Raw genomic sequence first — 16,663 nt, 5'->3', positions numbered from 1 at the left:
AATTTAATTTAGTCACACAGCCCATTTAAGGTTTCCAAACGTTGTTGTCTCCTGAAGAGGGAAATCATGATTGTTAAATGAGGGGACCCCCCTCAGGGACCCATATGTTGAGGATGTGCTGCGTCCTGGGCTGGCCTGGGGCACAGGGCCAGGCAGCTTTTGTCACGTCCACATGCCTGCTCTATTCTTCTCCAGGACTCAGCAGCTGGCTCCAGGCAGCACAGCCCTTAACCACCCGCGGAGGGAGTGGCCACTGCCCCCAAATAGTTGCACACTTGAGCAAGCCTTTTGTCTGCTTAGAAGACATTCCAACTGCCCATAAGCAGTTGGCCTTCGCACAAAGGAGGGTGTCCATGGAGGAGGGCAGTCTGTCTGTGCAGCATATTGTTGAGTGATTGTGAATCTGCAAGCCTGCAGTTTGTAAGTCATCCCCAGCATGGAAGGTGGGCATGGAATGGATGCAAGGCTGGGGAGGACAGAGGCCGAGGAGAGGGCTCAAGGAGAGGATTAAACCAGACAATTTAATTAGGGAGATGTGAAGAGTCACAGATTCAAGATATTGGGGCTCCAGGGGGAACTTAAGGAATGATCTAGGTCTTTTCTCTCTCAGGAACCACTCAAGCCTGATGATACTGAATCCTCTTTTATTTATTTGTACTTACTATTTTCTTTAGAGACGGGGTCTCACTCTGTTGCCAAGCTGCAGTGCAGTGGTGCAATCATAGCGCACTGCAGCCTTGACCTCCTAGGCTTAAGCAATCCTCTCGCCTTAGCCTCCTGAGTAGCTGGGGCTACAGGTGTGCTCTCCCTTACTCAGCTAATTTATTTTTATTTTTTGTAGATATGGGTCTCACTATGTTGCCCAGGCAGGTCTTGAACTCCTGGCCTCAAGTAATCCTCCCACCTCGGCTTCCCAAAGTGCTGGGATTACAGGTGTGAGGTACAGCACCCAGCAGAATTCTCTTTCAAAGAAAATTCCAAGGCCTGGATTTAACAACTGTTGCTGGGAGAAAGTTCTTTGAATCATTCTGATTAACAAATCTGCTTCTCCTTTCACAAGTGGCCATCAAGAACAGCTGGTTTTCTAAGAGGCTTCCGAGATTTGAAAAACGGTGGCTAATGATGACAACAGCAACAGCACTGAGCACAGAAAACTCCACAGGCCTGGGCTCGGCTCATCGCACAGCCTCCATCTCTGGATGCCCTGTGAGGGTTCTGTCATTATCCACATTTTAGAGATGAGGAAACTGAGGCTTAAAAGGGCTAAGTGACTAGCCCATTGACACAGCGATTCGAGCTTAGGCTGGCCCATCCCAGACCTGGACTGCCCACCTCTCTCCCCTTTCGCAGCCGACCTGGCTGCCAGCTCTCGTCCTTCCTCTGCGGGGTTTGGCTTTTCCCTCCTCTCTTCCCAGGCGGTCCCGGGCACTGCCTCGAGTCTCACGGTGTGCAGGGCCAGGCAGACGAGCTGCTGACTGCAGCTTCGCTGTAATCTACTGACTCTAACGGCAGCTCAGCTTGCGCGGGGCTGGCACAGCGAACACGTGCGCACGGGGATGGGCGGAGAACCGAGTGACTCCAGCAAAGAGCCAGGGGGAGCCAGGAAAAGCTCGAAAATCAGCGTAACGCTGTTGGAGATGAGGGAGCACAGCACAATTTTGAGAGCCAAACAAAGGCGGGGCACAGAGCTGTTGCCTCGAGATGTGTGGCCTCAGAAGGTCTTGTCGAGGCGAGTGATGAAAGGGAGGAGGTTCCCGAGGATACTGGAGCCGGAAGACGCGGCGAGGATCCGGGTTAGCAAACCGGGCAGAGTCAGAGGCCCAGGACCCCAGGCCCTGGGGGCGCTGTCGCAGGGCGACGGCGGAGGCGGGGGTGGTGGGCGCCCCGGGGTGGGGGGAGGCGGGAGTGCTCTCCCAGGTGGGCTTGGAGGGGCCCCGGCCCAGACACCCAGGGCCAGCCGGCGCACCCGCATGATGTTCTGAAAGAGTCCCCGCAGCCTGTTCGGTGGCTGGGGGAAGCTGGGCGTGGTTAGCCTGGCAGCCTGGCTTTGCGGACTCACCTCCGGGCCTCGTCCTCCAGTGCATTCCCTCCCCAACTGAGGGGCTTGGCTGCACCCGCACGCGGTTTTCCAGGAGCAGCGATCCCGGAGTGGACTCTCCCGCATCCAGGGGGACATCAGCACTCTCGGCTTCCCTATGGGGACACACTCACTGAGGTCACGCGACCCAAAACCAAATGACCCACCACCACGACAGCCGCATCGTTTCCCCCGATGATTTAAAGGAAGGGTTTTTAGTGGTTTGTCCGGGAGGTTTTAGAGTGAGAGAATGAAGGGGGTGAGGCCCGAGGGAGGGAGGCGCATGGAAGCCGCCGCATCTGACTGTCCCAGGGTGTGCCCACGCCCAGAGATGATGTCCAGGCCCCTGAAGGGAGTGAAGCGGAGGCCCTGCTGGCGGCAAAGGTCAGCGCGTCCTGATTAGCCTCCCACGGTGAATTGGGAGGTGACTCGGGAGGTGACTCGGGAATCTGGGCCCTCTTCTACCTATGGCTCCGTCCAGCCCTGGTCCCCCAGGCTGTGGCTGCAGCCAGTGCGTGTAAATGGAAGAACCCCGTGATGATTTTTCCTTGGGGGAGATAAACCCACGGATGGGGTCTGGAGCCACAGGGACGGTGAGTAGCATGCAGGATCTAAAGCTGCAGAGCAGAGAGGTGAAGACAGTCTCCCTCCTCCGTGGTCCCTGGATCTGGAGAAGCATGGAATGTGCCCGGAGTCTCTGGTGCCCATGAGGCGTTGTTGGGGCAGGAGGTAGAAAGGTGGCATCAGTGGATGGGTGGCGTCCCATGTCCTGTAGCCGTCACAGGGGCCAGTATCCAAATGGAACCCACAAGTAACCCAACATTCCCAACAACTGAGGGTATTAGCATTGTGTTTAACCTTTTTGGGCCTGAATCAGACAGTGCAGGGTTCCAACGCCCATTTGGTCAGTTTTAAATGGATTCTCTGCAAAGCAGTCCCGATGGGTAGGACTGGGTGCAAGTGGTGAATGTGGTCCTGGGAGGCAGCTGTGGGGAGGGGATGTGAGAGGGAGGGAAGCCAGACCGGGAGTGTGCATTGACACAGGTTTCCACTGTGGGCAACAGGGGCTCACACCTGCTGGGGACCCCCAGGACCTCGTGCGGATCACGCCTCAGCATTGTCTTGCCTGGCAGGTGGGGAAGCTGGGGTCTTGATCCACTAGCACTAAGTGGCTGAGTCTGCCCCGGTGGTGTTAGCCCCTTGGCCCTCCCACCTGCCCTCATGTGGGCTTGGTTGGGTTCCTGGGCAGAGAATGCCTCAGAGACTCGCAGTTGCTCTGTTGGGAGGATGGGGCAGCTGCCCTGGACCCTGCCTCCCCCACTGCCCATCCTCTCAGTTTCTCCTTGCATGCTGGCAGGATTCTGAGAGCTTTGCCCAGGGGTAATGTGGCCTGGCGTGGCCTCTGCCTTCCTGCGTGGGGCTCCTTGGTCGTGGAGTGTGCATTGCCGGTGGTGAGCCAGCATGCAGGGGCCTGGACCAGTGATGCATGGGGGCCAATGAGGGAATGCTCCCCTTCCTCCCTGGGACCATTCTCAGACACACTCCCAAAGGCACACAGAGGGGCTGACTCAATATCCCACCCCAGCTTTGTCAGCTCTGCCTCCCCAGCCTTACTCCTGCCCCCTGGGGTCCCTCCGGGGTTGACAGCCTGCATCTGGCTGAGGTCAGGCTCTGCTCTCTGGGGACGGGCTGCCGTGATGACAGTGCTGAGCTGTTTGCATTGGCGCTAGACTAAGGGAGACCTTCTGGAACAGTGTGGGTGTGGCTTTGTGGGCATGCAAGGCAGGGCCATGGTCTTGGCTGCATCAGCACTGTGCTGCAGGGTGAGAAAGGATGGGAGAGGCATCCAACCCTTCAAGTGCATCAACAACATCCCCACATCCAGTTGTAGTCAGAGAGCAAAACTCTCAAGGACAGTGGCTGGACAGGCACAGGGAAAGTCCGGGAAGGTGTCACCCACTGATTTCTTCTCTCCATGCTGGGGTTCATGGCCACAGTAGGGACCAGTACCAGAGCTCCTGGGCATCCCCAGCAGTTCCTTGCTAAGGGGATCATGGGGGCAACTCCAGGGAGAGCTCTGACCTCAACACAGGGGCAGAACACTTGGGATACACCTACAGTACCTTGTGATGTTCTAAGTACCATCAAAAAGGTAAAAAAGAAACAGATTCAGCCAAATAACTAGTTGTTTTTTTCTGTGCTATTATTGCAAAGTGTTAACTATTTTTTAAACTTCATATTTTGAAATAATTTTAGATTTATAGATGAGTTGCAGGCATAGTACAAAGTTCCCAAATACCCTTTACCCAGTTTCCTCAAATGTTAGCAACTTATATAGCTATGTGACATTGATCCAAACTAAGAATTCACCGTTGTGCAATGCCATTTACTAAATGACAGACTTCAGTTGGGTTTCACCAGTTTTTCCACGAATGTAATTTTTCTATTTCAGAATTGAATCCAGGATGCCCTGCATATTTAGTCATCATATCTCTCTCCTTAGTCTTTCATTTGTCACTCAGTCTTTCCTTGTTTTTCATGACTTTGAACTTTACAACTGTACATTTACTAAAAAACTGAGTTGGCTGAAAACTAGGTTGGTGGTTTTATTTCTGGGACTGTGCAGACACAGCGATGATTTGGTCATTCTGGTACAGGACAGCCAAGGACATCTACGGTTTTCCTGGGCATGGTGCAGTGCTCAAGATTTCCAAAGCCAAACTGTGTATCACAGTTCTATGTACACGTGCCTCGATGCACTTGTTGTTGGACTGGTGCTCCTGTGAAAACAGACAGCAGTGGGGTGCTAGGACTGCAGCTGAACTTGGTGATGGTTGTCCTGAATGCTTGTGCTTTGGTAAAAAGGGCACATTTGAGTCCCCACAAACCTACTCACTCCAGCATGACACAATGTGGCTCTCCCTTCTCCCTCCTCTCTCTTCCCTGCACTTGCGTGGCTTGGCCCATCTCCTCCTAGAGGATTCCCTCTTGGCTTACGCTCCCCTGCAGATGTCCAACTAGTGGCTCCATGCCAGTCTGGGCTGTGTGTGATGTTCCCTTCTGGGCCTTATCACCCTGCCATACACGGGTGTCAGGCCTGCCTGTGCCCACTGCACAGATGTAGCCCCGTGGCACTGACCGAGAGCAGCTCTTTGGGTTGCAGAATCGATTCCTCTATCTCCTTTTAGAGTAAGTGTTGCTCTCCACGGGGATGGTAATCAGATTTTCTCTTCCTTTGATTTTATGTTCATTCGTGTTTGTTCCACCCAGATTTGCAAAGGAATTATTTATTTGTCTTTAGAGTTCAGTAATGTTCCTAGCCTATGTCTTGGTGCTGGTCCTTTTGGGTTGATATTCTCAGGTACTCACTCTTTCAGAATGTAGTTTCAACTATTTTTTGTTTGTTTGTTTTGTTTTGTTTTCTAAATTCTAAATTATGGGAAAGTTTTTTTTTTTTTTTTTTTTTGCCATTGCAGAGTTCAGTATTTGTTCTGCTGTTTTACTTCAGGTTTTTTCTCTAGATACTTTATTACCTATATGCTGAATCTTTTTTGCCTATTTGTCATTTTTATTTTTTCCTTTTTATTTTTTCCTTTATGTCTTTATGACTAAAACAAATTTATCCTATTTCTCTCAATGCATTGACTGCCTGTTATTTGCCCTTGTGTTCCTTCCAGTTTAGCCCTCATTTCTGAGATGATTTTCATTTGTCCTGAATTCTTTCCCAAGTCATCTTTTTTCCAGGTTTCCCTTGCTTCTCTCTTCTCCCTCCACAGAGACGCTGGTATCACGCAGGGCCGTGGCCATGGTGGTCACCTCCACTTGCTTGTACGTAGGGCCTAGAGGGTGGGGACTGTATCATCTAGTTTTGTTGTTTTTGGCCATTTGCCCATGTGTTTTTGGTTTTACTATCTAATTTCCATGTTATTTTTGTGTAGGATTCAGGGAGATTCAAATCCCTTGTCACTGCTGCCATCTTCCTAGAATCCCCTTAAATCCTCATGGATTTGCTGACATTGGGAGCATCCTGAAAGCGTCCCCATGCTAGGGTGGCTGCAGTAACAGGTACAATGAGAAATGATGGTGAGTCCCATAAATGCCCTCAATTTGACTTCCTCCCAGTACAACCTGATAGCAAAGATGTGCAGGAGGGAAGTTAGAATGGTCTCAAATAACTGTGTTTATAGTTTACTGTTGCAAATTTCACAAAAACATATGACCACATGAACACATTCCAAGGGTCCCTCCCAAGATCTTGGAAAGGGCAGCTGTCCACCATTTTGATAAAGATTAAGTAGATCAGGGTGTATCCATAAGATGTAATGGTATGCAGCCATGGAAAATAATCTTTTTGAATTTAAAAATAATATTTTCATAATAATGAATGTGCATTGTAGAAAATTAGAAAATATAGGTAATAAAGCATAAAGAAAATAAGAAAATAACAATATTTCTGCCACTCAGAGGTTATCACTAACACCTTAGCATATATCCTTCCACATTTTGACATACTTTGACAATGTTGCATGCAAAGTGAAAAAAAAATCAGTTCAAGTTGCATCTACAATGTGATATTGGGTTGTGAAATTATGTATGTTTTGAAAAGTATTAAAATAACAATAGACCAAAAATGTTAACAGGGCTTATTTGTGGATCATAGGCTTAGTGGTGATTGTTATTTTCTTATTTCCTATATTTTCCACCACAGGAATGCAGACTTTTATAATCATTAAAAATGAATTATTTAAAAAAGTAATTATGGTGATTTCAGAAGTGAGGTTTGGTTGTGAGTGTGTGTGAAATCGGATGAACAGCTTATTTTGTGTCTGCTGATTATGTGTCTGCATTATGTTGTTTCAGGTTCTCCCCACTCCAGAAAAAATCAAATCAGATTGTGAATTTATTCCCTGACATTAACACATGGCATTACAGGAGCATGTACATCACATGGTCAATTTATTGGCATGAGGATTATGTCATCGGGGAATAAATGGGAAATTCTCAAGGTACTTTGCTCCAGTAATCAGGACTTTATTTATCTCTAAGCTAAAAGAGGGGATTGACTTCTTTAATGATGATCAGAAAATGCTTTTAGGAAGATTCCTTTCCTATTAAACAATTTCTTAAAGTTGCAGTAAATGTTGTGTGGCTTGTCTATGCCCAAGGCTTGGCAGCACACTTTCCTTTGTCTTCAAAACCATGGGAAAGAATGTCACAGGAGTCGTGGAGGAAAAATAATTACAAAGAGGAAAAGGTTGATCAAGGGCCAGTTAATGTTACTGATGACATATCTGTAAGGTTCTCCAGGCCCAATTCTTTTTGGGGGACCTTGGCTCCACAAGCAAATGCCACTTGGTGATGTGGCTCCCAGCACTGGCCACCTGAGTGTTCCCTACACTACTGGAGAAATTTAGGCCTAAATTAAAATCAGAGTCATGCAACTTGATTATATTTTGGCAGTTTGATTTAAGTGCAAGTTCTTTGAAATGTAAGAGTGTGATTGGTTTTTGGTGATGTAAACTAAAAGGTCTGTTACTTCCAGGTGGCCCAGCCCTGGAAGGCCTGTAGGCTTCCAGTGAGAAAACTGGAGACCACACTCACCCGTCCCACTGCCCTTTCTTTGGGGCTGCCTGTGATACCGGGTTATTCCCCTTGCCGCGTTCCACTGTGCTTACCCTGTTGGAATATGATGGTGGACTTGCCAGAGGAAAGGACCATGCTTTTCAGGAACAGCAGCCCCTCCTTCCTGGTTGAGGCAGCCAGCAGGCACTCCTATCCATGAGCCACAGCTTAGCTAAGGCAATCCAGTCCAGCTGCATGCCCTCTCTCTGCTTCTGGGGAGGTTGGAAGGACCAGGGGCATTCATGCTTGTTTCTAGGGGGCCCTAACTGGATCTCTGGATCAAGACCTACTCAGGGGAGAAAGACTACTCTGGGTTCCACGTTAGGACTGACGGGTGCATCTTAACTGAGATGCAGACAGTGGACAATTCGAACTCTGACCTGAGAGCGAGCCCCAGCCTTGGTGCTCATAAATGGTCTGCTTGGTCCTTCACATTTGTGTTCCACACAGGGGAAGCCAAGTTGTGAGCAGTGCACCTTCACAAGCAAAGCCTTGACTGAAATCTTCTCTAACAATTGGCTGGTCACTCATGAGCGTAATCTACCCCTTCAGAACACTGGAGATAAATTTAGAGACATCGAAGCCTCCTGATGAGAAATAGGTGTCCACTCACTGGGAGAACTGAAATATCAGGAGATTTCTACACTGATCTCACAGAGTCCTTCTGGTGTCCTAGTGGTTTGCTCACATATACGGGACTTTCTGGTAGGAAGAGAGTCTCTTTACATTCTTTATTATATGATCCTGGTGGCTTTGTAGAGAGATGGTACAGCTGAAAGATCATGTCCTGTGGGGCCAGGGAGTTGTGTGTGTGTGAATGCTCTGTGACCTTGGGCAAACTACTTAGCCTCTCTGAGCCTTAGCTGCATCAGCTTTGAAAAAGAGGATGATAAAATGGAGTCACCTTATTTGACTTTTATAAATACACTTACACAATTACACAAGTTGTGGGGATGGGAAGAGAGAGTTGGGGAAAGAGAAATGAGAGAGAGAGAGAGAGAGAGAGAATGAATGATAAACAATTTAAACAACAGTGGGGTGTGGACCAACGTCCAGCCTGGCAAGGGTGAGCCCAGAGAGCCTTCCCTCCTGGCTATTGGCAGCCTCCGCGTGGAAGCCTGTCGTTGACTTCTTAATGATGAAAGATGTTCTGGGGGCACTCCAGGATTCTTGGACATGGGATCGTCCCCACAGCTGTGTCTGTTGAAAGCTGAAGTTTCAGTCTCCCCTGCCCCCTGCCCCCTGGAGTGGCTTCCCAGGGGAAATTCAAGGGCACCTGTGACTGCATGGCTGCTTTCCTTTCCTTTACTCAATGCCATCCTTTGATGACAGCCGTGTCTCATGCCAGGATACATGAGGTGCTCTGTAGTAGTGTGTTTTCCCTCCTGGGAGGTAATTTTATTTAAATGTGAAGTCAAAAGGATCACTAAATAGAACCATGAGGCAACCACTCTGGGCACATCCACAAGATGTGATATCCACAAGAGCTGACCACAGGTGCCCCCTGTGCCCAGCAAGTCCTTGGCTGGGCAGTCACACAACAGGCATGGGGCTGTGTGGCCACCAAGCCCTCCAGGGCAGTGCTATTTGTAATAGTCCCAAATGGGAGAGATGGCAAACGCCCACCAATGGGGCAGCATGGATAAATGGATGCTGCACAGCAACGGCGATGAGTGAGCCCCAGCACCCGTGAGCTCACCAGTGTAATATTGGGTGGAAGAAGCCAGGAGGAAGGGCATTCACATTCTGTGATTCCAGCTACACTATGTTTAAATATGGGCAGAGCTAGGCTGTGGTGCTGGAAGCCAGGACAGTGGGATCCTTGCATGAGGGGGGATAGTGCTGGTAGGTTCTGGTAATTTCCTCTTCTTGATCTGGGTGTGAACATTTTGTGAAAATTCAATGAGCTGTACATTTATGACTGGTACATTTATGACTTTGTATGAATATTATACTTTCATAAAACTACTTTAAAATATGATTGTGAACTTTTTTCACCTATTTTCTGCCAATTAGCACTGAATTGCTCACTAACTAATGAGTGGTGCTGGTTTTGACTTGCTTGCTACACTGTCTTGAGACAGAGAGGGTTTTCTGTGCTTTGTATGACCCCCTCTGGAACCAGGGTGGGACTGGGAACACTCGGAAGACATGTGCTGACAGATGCTGGGCATCCCCGTGTTGGTGGAGGCATGCTCATTCCTCAGCAAAATACCCATATGGGGTGTTGGCAGGAAAGAGGACAGAAAAGGACAAAGTATTTGTCTCTGCAAGCGTTCCTGGAGCTGCCTCACCTTGGCCAAGCCCCCGCCCAGTCCTCTCCTAACATGGACAGACCAGGGGGCAGAAACTAGTCAGCCAAAGAATTTCCAAGCTAGGGGTTGATAAATGCTTGGATAATTTGCCCATGAACACGTTGGACTCTTCTTCACTTGCCATCATGGGGGGATAAGTACCCCAGGTTTTTTTGGAGAGAATTGAGGGACTGTGCCATTGCGGTGTGGATTTCAAGAGATTTTAAACAGAAGGCAGAGTAACAGTGTGGTTTGGGAAGCTCTAAAGACAGTTGTCCTGGTGCGGTTTCTTCCATAAAAGAGTGGGGACGCCATGGACCTGCTCACCAAATTCCAGTCCTGACACAGTTCTGTGAGGCGCTCTCCACATCAGGGCAGACGGGCAGGAGGAGTTTACACAGCGATCTGGGGGCCATTAGAGCACTGAGGGATCCATTGCTGTCTCTTGTTTCTGTTTCCCACACTGTGCTGGGTGCTGGGAACATGGCGATGAACTAGAAGGAAATAATGTTTACGGTGGTTCATTTCCAAGACATAGTGCCTTGAATCAGTTTAGGTCAGCAAACTACAGAAGAAACAGGATATACTAGGCCCCTGCTTGGAGAGCCGATGCCTGTTTGTTGCCCCTCACCCCCTTAGTTGCCCTTACCAGAACCAAAGAAGTTTAGTCTAAGATGAAAGTTTACTAGCCTGCAAAATAGCTCACTTTGTCTGTTCTTATCAGCCTGCCCAGCTACTTAGGTCATAAGTGAAATACTTGAAGAGCCCCTGAGCTAACTAGGATTGCAATGCATTGTGGCTGCAACAAGATGCAGCAAGACAACTGTAAAGAAAATGCCTAAAACCCCTACCCACCAACCCATAGGCGATGTCCAGGAAGACTGTGACCCCCATAGTACTCAGCATTTGAGGAACTGGGGGAGGGACCTGTGCACTAAGGGATAAATTGCTTGTTGAAACTGTGCTGGGTGTGCCTGTCCATCAGACACCCAATCTTGCAAGACTGTCATTAAAAGTCTCACTTTTGCAGTTCTCCGGGTCTCTGAGTCCATTCTTTGGGTTTGGATGAGTGAACTTGTTTCTCATAAACTGAAGTAGGTGTGGCTCCTGCCCCCAGGTGGCTGTGTCCAGGTTTTCCTTGGTGGTGCTCCCCTGGTCCTGGTTCTGCTGCCACCCTGTGGAATCCTCGTCAACCTTTCAGCCACTCAAATACCCTTGGTGTCCATGGCGTCTGAACAGCTAGTGTAAGTGCAGGCAGCCCCAGGGTCTCCATGCATCGGGCAGCTTGCCTTCCGTTGAAGATGTGGCTTTCTTCCCATTTCTCTCTGCCAATGCCAGCAGCTCCCCTGCATCACCCTGCTGTCCTACGACTGCGTTCTCAACACACAGCTGAGAGCAAAACAGCATGTGTCCGTGATTCCTAATTTCTGTTGACATTTCTTGGTAACATCAATAAAGCAGCAGTGCCGATGTGAATGGATGTGAATGCCTTGAAAGAAAACCTCGGAGACAATACTGGAGCATGTTCAAATAAATCCTGTGTCCCCAATGCTCTTCAGGGGACAGAGTCGGCCCTAATTCAAAAGTGACACAGAGGCATCGGGTTCTGGGAGGAAGCAAGTCTTAGGGCACATGTGTGTCCTTTTCGTATATGCTCAAGAGAAATCTATGACAAAATGTTTTATCAATAAGTCTAAAAGGCCAGGTGTGGTGACTCATTGGCTCACACTTGTAATCCCAGCACTTTGGGAGGCTGAGGTGGGAGGATTGCTTGAGCCCAGGAGTTTGAGACCAGCTTGGACAACATAGTGAGACCTCTTCTCTACAAAAAAAATTTAAAAAATTAGCTGGGCATGGTGATGTGCACCTGTAGTGCCAGCTACTCAGGAGGGTGAGGTAGGAGGATTGCTTGAGCCTAGGAGGTTGAGGCTGCAGTGAGCCGTGATTGCACCACTTGCATTCCAGCCTGAGCGACACAGCGAGATCCTGTCTAAAAAAAAGTCTAAAATAACTTTTTTGATAAATATAAAAACTCTCATATATAAGAAAGCATCGTGTCATAGAAATTGAAAGCTTTTTTCTTTCTTTCTCAGGGCTACATAAAATAAGAGCAGGGCTCCAGGAAAAGCAATTGTGATGTGTGGTCCACGCTGCATACTTAGAGCCAAGAGTAGGTTAAATCTCAACTCTGCTACTTTTTAGGTATGTGATATCAGGTTCCTCTTTGTTTTGGGTTTTTCATCTGAAAAACAAGGATAATAATAATGCCTCCCTTATAGGCTGTTGTAAGGATCAGATGAGATAATATATGCTAAGTCCTTATCACAGGGCCTGACACACAGCAGGTGGTGAATAAATATTAGCAACTTTTATTGAAACTGATGGAAATACAAAGATAAATTTAAAAATCCACGATCCTGTGAGATTTTTAATGCACAGCTCTTGAAATTGACAGAGATCAAGAAGATAAAAATAAACAAAACTCTTAAATAACAGAGAAAAACATCATATAATAACTAGTGAGTCTTTTTACCCACCAGAGAGTGTATATTATTTCAAGTATACACAGCACAGTCACAGAAATTGGTCATGTGTTAAGCCATAAAGAAATGATCAACAAACTCCAAAAAATAGAAATCATGATATAGGTCACACTTACTGATTACAACATAATAAAATTAAGAATTGACAACTGAAGATACATATATATTCAGAAATAATAGTCTAGAAGTAAGTGTACAAAGATGCACATACAACATTTACTGCTAGTAATAGAAGAAATGCAAACCACCTAAATATTTTTCGTTAGGGAAATGGTTACAATCATGGTGCAGCCACACTGTGGAATGCCATGCAGTGGTCAAAAAGAATGAGATCGACTTACGTATCTGCACACAATGATGTTGAAGACGTATCAATTAAGTGGAAAAAATTCTAAGAGCAATGATATGATATGATACAATTTATGTAAAAAAATACAAAATGGAATTACATTTTTCATGAAATGAAATTCATTTCCTACACACACACACACACACACACACTGCAATGTACAAGGAAAGCTGTGAAGGCAAGTCCTGGGATGTGACTCAGCATGATTACAGTGATGACCTCTGGGGAGGGGTGGCATTCAAGGTGGTTTGGTTAAGGAGAGCTTTGTTGGACATTCTTATTGTGAAGATATATGCACGCATTACTGATATTATTTAAAATCATTTAAAATAACAAGGAAGGTGAGAAAAGAAAAAGTTTCAGGTACCACTGTCCAGTGGAAGCACAAGGTTTCCTTTTTATTTTTTCTCCTTTCCTTGCTAATCATTCATCCTTATCTTCCCCACCCATGTTTATGGAATATTATGAGCTTGACACAGCCACTCACAGTTTCCATACAATGTCTTCTCTCCCTCTCTCTGTGATCGCCAAGTCTCCCAGGTGGCTGCCAATGGTTCTGGCCTCCTCGAGCCACACTCTCATGCAGTCCTTTCCACATTCAATCAGGGCTGGCCTCTGTGTCCAGCAGAATGTTGATGGGTCAGAAAAGGCACTACAGCTCCCGCCTTGCTCTCTTGGGTGACTCATGCTGGGGGAAGCCAGCCACATGCCAAAAGGATGCCCAAGCAGCCCTGGGGAGGCCTACACAGAGAGATGCTAAGACCTCCTGCCAGCAGCCAGCACCAGCTCGGCAGCCAGTGAGGGCTGCCTTGGCAGTGGATCCCCTGGCCACAGCAGAGCCTTCAAATGATGCAGCCCAGGCTGACATCTGACTGCAGCCCTGTTAGTCTGCTTTGTGCTGCTATAACAGAATTCCATAGACTGGGCAATTTATAATGAACAGAAATTTATTGGCTCATGGTTCTGGAGGCTGGGAAGTCCAAGATTAGGGGCCCAGCATCTGGCAAGGGCCTTCTTGCTGCATCATCCCATGGTGGAAGGGCAAAAGGAGGGAGGGGGAGGGAGAGAGACAGAGAGAGGGAGGATCAAACTTGTTCTTTTATAATGAATCCACTACTGAGATAACAAACCCATTCTCATGATAACAGAATTAATCCATTCAAGAGGGCACAGCCCTCATAGTCTAATCACCATGCAGCAGCCCCCTCCCAGCACTGTTGCACTGGGGATTATGTTTCCAGCACATGCTTTCCAGGGGCCACATTCAGTCTGTAGCAGACTCCAAGCCAGAACCACCCGGCCAGACTATTAGTGAATTCTTGACCCACAGAAACTGTGATTGCAGTTTGAGACCACTAAGTCATGGACATTTAGCTATGCAGCATTAGGTAACTGCTAATTACTGGCCTACTAATCAGTCTTTCTCTGCTCCAGATACCCTTTCTGTGCCATTGTTTCTCAGGTCTGGGGCCTCTGGTGTCTTTAACAGTCTCTGTGCTCCCCATCTTCCTGCTCGGCCTCAGACGCCCACTTCCCTGGCTCGGTCTGCTCCCTCTGTCTCTGCCTGCTTGCCCACCTCTCTCCTCTACACTTTGTGGTGCTCGCTCCCCCTCTCTCCTCCTGGCTCCCTGCTGGATGAGGAGGGTCGCCAGCAAGCATGTGGTCTGCCTGAGACTTCCGTGGGGCTCTCGGCAGTTCTGTAGGCTGACCCCAGTGCTTTTTTTGTAGCTGGAAAAGGGAACCCCGGCACCAGATGAGGATGCGGCCTCTTTTGTCCTAATTCTCTTTTTCTTTTCTAAGAGACAAACCAGGCTAGTGGGATGTTATCCTGACACAGGGACCAGACCAGCTCTGGCGAAAGGTGAGGGCTGTCCTTTCTGGCCAGGCATTTCCTAAAATGTGTTTGGGTATTTTGTGGGGTGAATTTGCTGGGAATCTCCCATGTAGTCATGGAAGCCTTGTCCCTCACAGCCTAGAAACAAAGATGTTCAGGTTCGGTTTGCCTGCCAGTCTGCCACCTGGCTAGAAAGTGACTGTCCCAGGTCTGCTGTGAGGAGTGGTTTGGTTTATGGAAGGGGTTCCTCTCCAGAGCACCTCTAGGGGAGGAGAGGCGAAGCCTCCTCTGTGGCAGGGGTGCCCACCTCAGCCCACTGTGGGCAGCTGAAAGACACATTTGAATGGACAACGTGGAATCTCAGAGCTGGAAGGGACCCTGAGAAGCTACCCAGAATTTCAGTGCCTCCATGGAGTGGACGACAGTCTCAAGAAAAGGAAACGAGATAGCACTTGCGTGTGTGCACTGGGCAGTCTCCAAGGCGCAGTGTTGAGTAAATGATGCAAAGTGTGGGAGGTGTGTGTGGGAACTGCCATTTGCGTAAACAAAGCAAAGGATGCACTTGTTAGTAAATGCATGAACTACCTCTGAAGCGCGCACAGGCTGGCTGCCTCCAGGAGGGGCGATGCAGGCAGGGGCAGGGGTGGGAGGGATACTCGCTGCCGAATATCCTTTTGTAATTTTAAACTTGAACCATCTGCATGTATCTCTTTTCCAAGAATAAAGTTAAAACACACAATACATAAATCTATCTACTCTACCCTCCCATTTTCCTGATGATTGAAATGGAGACTGGAGGACAGCCAATGGTGAGCCACGGGGTTGGCACTGGGATCCGGGTCTTTCAACTTCCTCTCTCTTTGTCATCACTTGTCAGGACCTTCTGGGGTGTCTGCTGGCTCCTTGCACCCCGTGTTCCATGGGGATGACCTGGGTGGTAGAATGAGGAGGAGGCGCGCACAAGCTGAGCTGGGAGGGGGGCTCTCTGAAGCTCCCCATTCGGGCTGCTAAGACTTCATGGATGCGTGCGCGGCGGCCATTGGGAGGGGTAGGCCTGAAGCATGAGGCCTGAACTCACACAGAAAGCCCGTCTTGCTCTGCAGAGGTCAGACCTGACTGTGCTCCTGAGAGGGGTTTCGGGGGTTGTGTGCAGTGGGGACATTTTTGGAGTCCACGCCATTTCCATCTGGTGGTGCTTTACATGCTTTCCATTCTCTTTCCAGACCCAGTGAGGTAACTGCTATTTCATAAATTCAGATGCTGTCTCCCTTGCTGACCATTTCTTGCTTTTGTCTCTTTGGGCATCAACTTGGCCCTCTGGTCTCTCCCTCTAGGTGCCTCCCTTTTTTGAAGCCATTATCCACACAGCCTGAAAAACACAGTAAGTAACATGGCTACCTGAGCCATTGTTACAGAGACCCATATATAGACTTTTCTAACTACTTCCTTCTTCTCAGGTCTGTGTTTTCAGCTTTTCTAAGATGGAAGGTTTAGGTATCTGTAATGACTTTTACTCCATTTCATGATATTTATCAGGCATTTTTTATATGCCAGGCACTGTGCACTTACACTAACAACAACCTTATTATTATTTTTTTAAAGCACATTTACCATCTCTATTTCACAGAGAGGGAAACTGAAGCTCAGAAAGGCTGAATGGTTTGCTCATGAACACACAGCGTGCAAGCAGCATATGCCCACGATCGCCAAGGCGTCAGCCGCTCCACCGGCATGCACGGAGGCTCTTCCTGTTTCCCATGCACCTGGCTGGAGGCCTCTCAGGGTGCAAAGGACCTCAAAGGAAGGTGCCTAGCTCAGCGGGGATGCAGGGGCTTCCTGGAGGAGGGGACTCTTGGCCAAGGCTGGAACCATGCACAGGAGTCAGGAATGAAGGAAAGAGGAGGGGGCTTCCAGGAGGGCAGGCTGGAGGGGGCAGAGATTGTG

The sequence above is a fragment of the Gorilla gorilla genome, chromosome 21, assembly GCF_029281585.2.
Source record: "Gorilla gorilla gorilla isolate KB3781 chromosome 21, NHGRI_mGorGor1-v2.1_pri, whole genome shotgun sequence".
Taxonomy (NCBI): domain Eukaryota; kingdom Metazoa; phylum Chordata; class Mammalia; order Primates; family Hominidae; genus Gorilla; species Gorilla gorilla.
Note: the sequence above shows the minus strand (reverse complement) of the source record.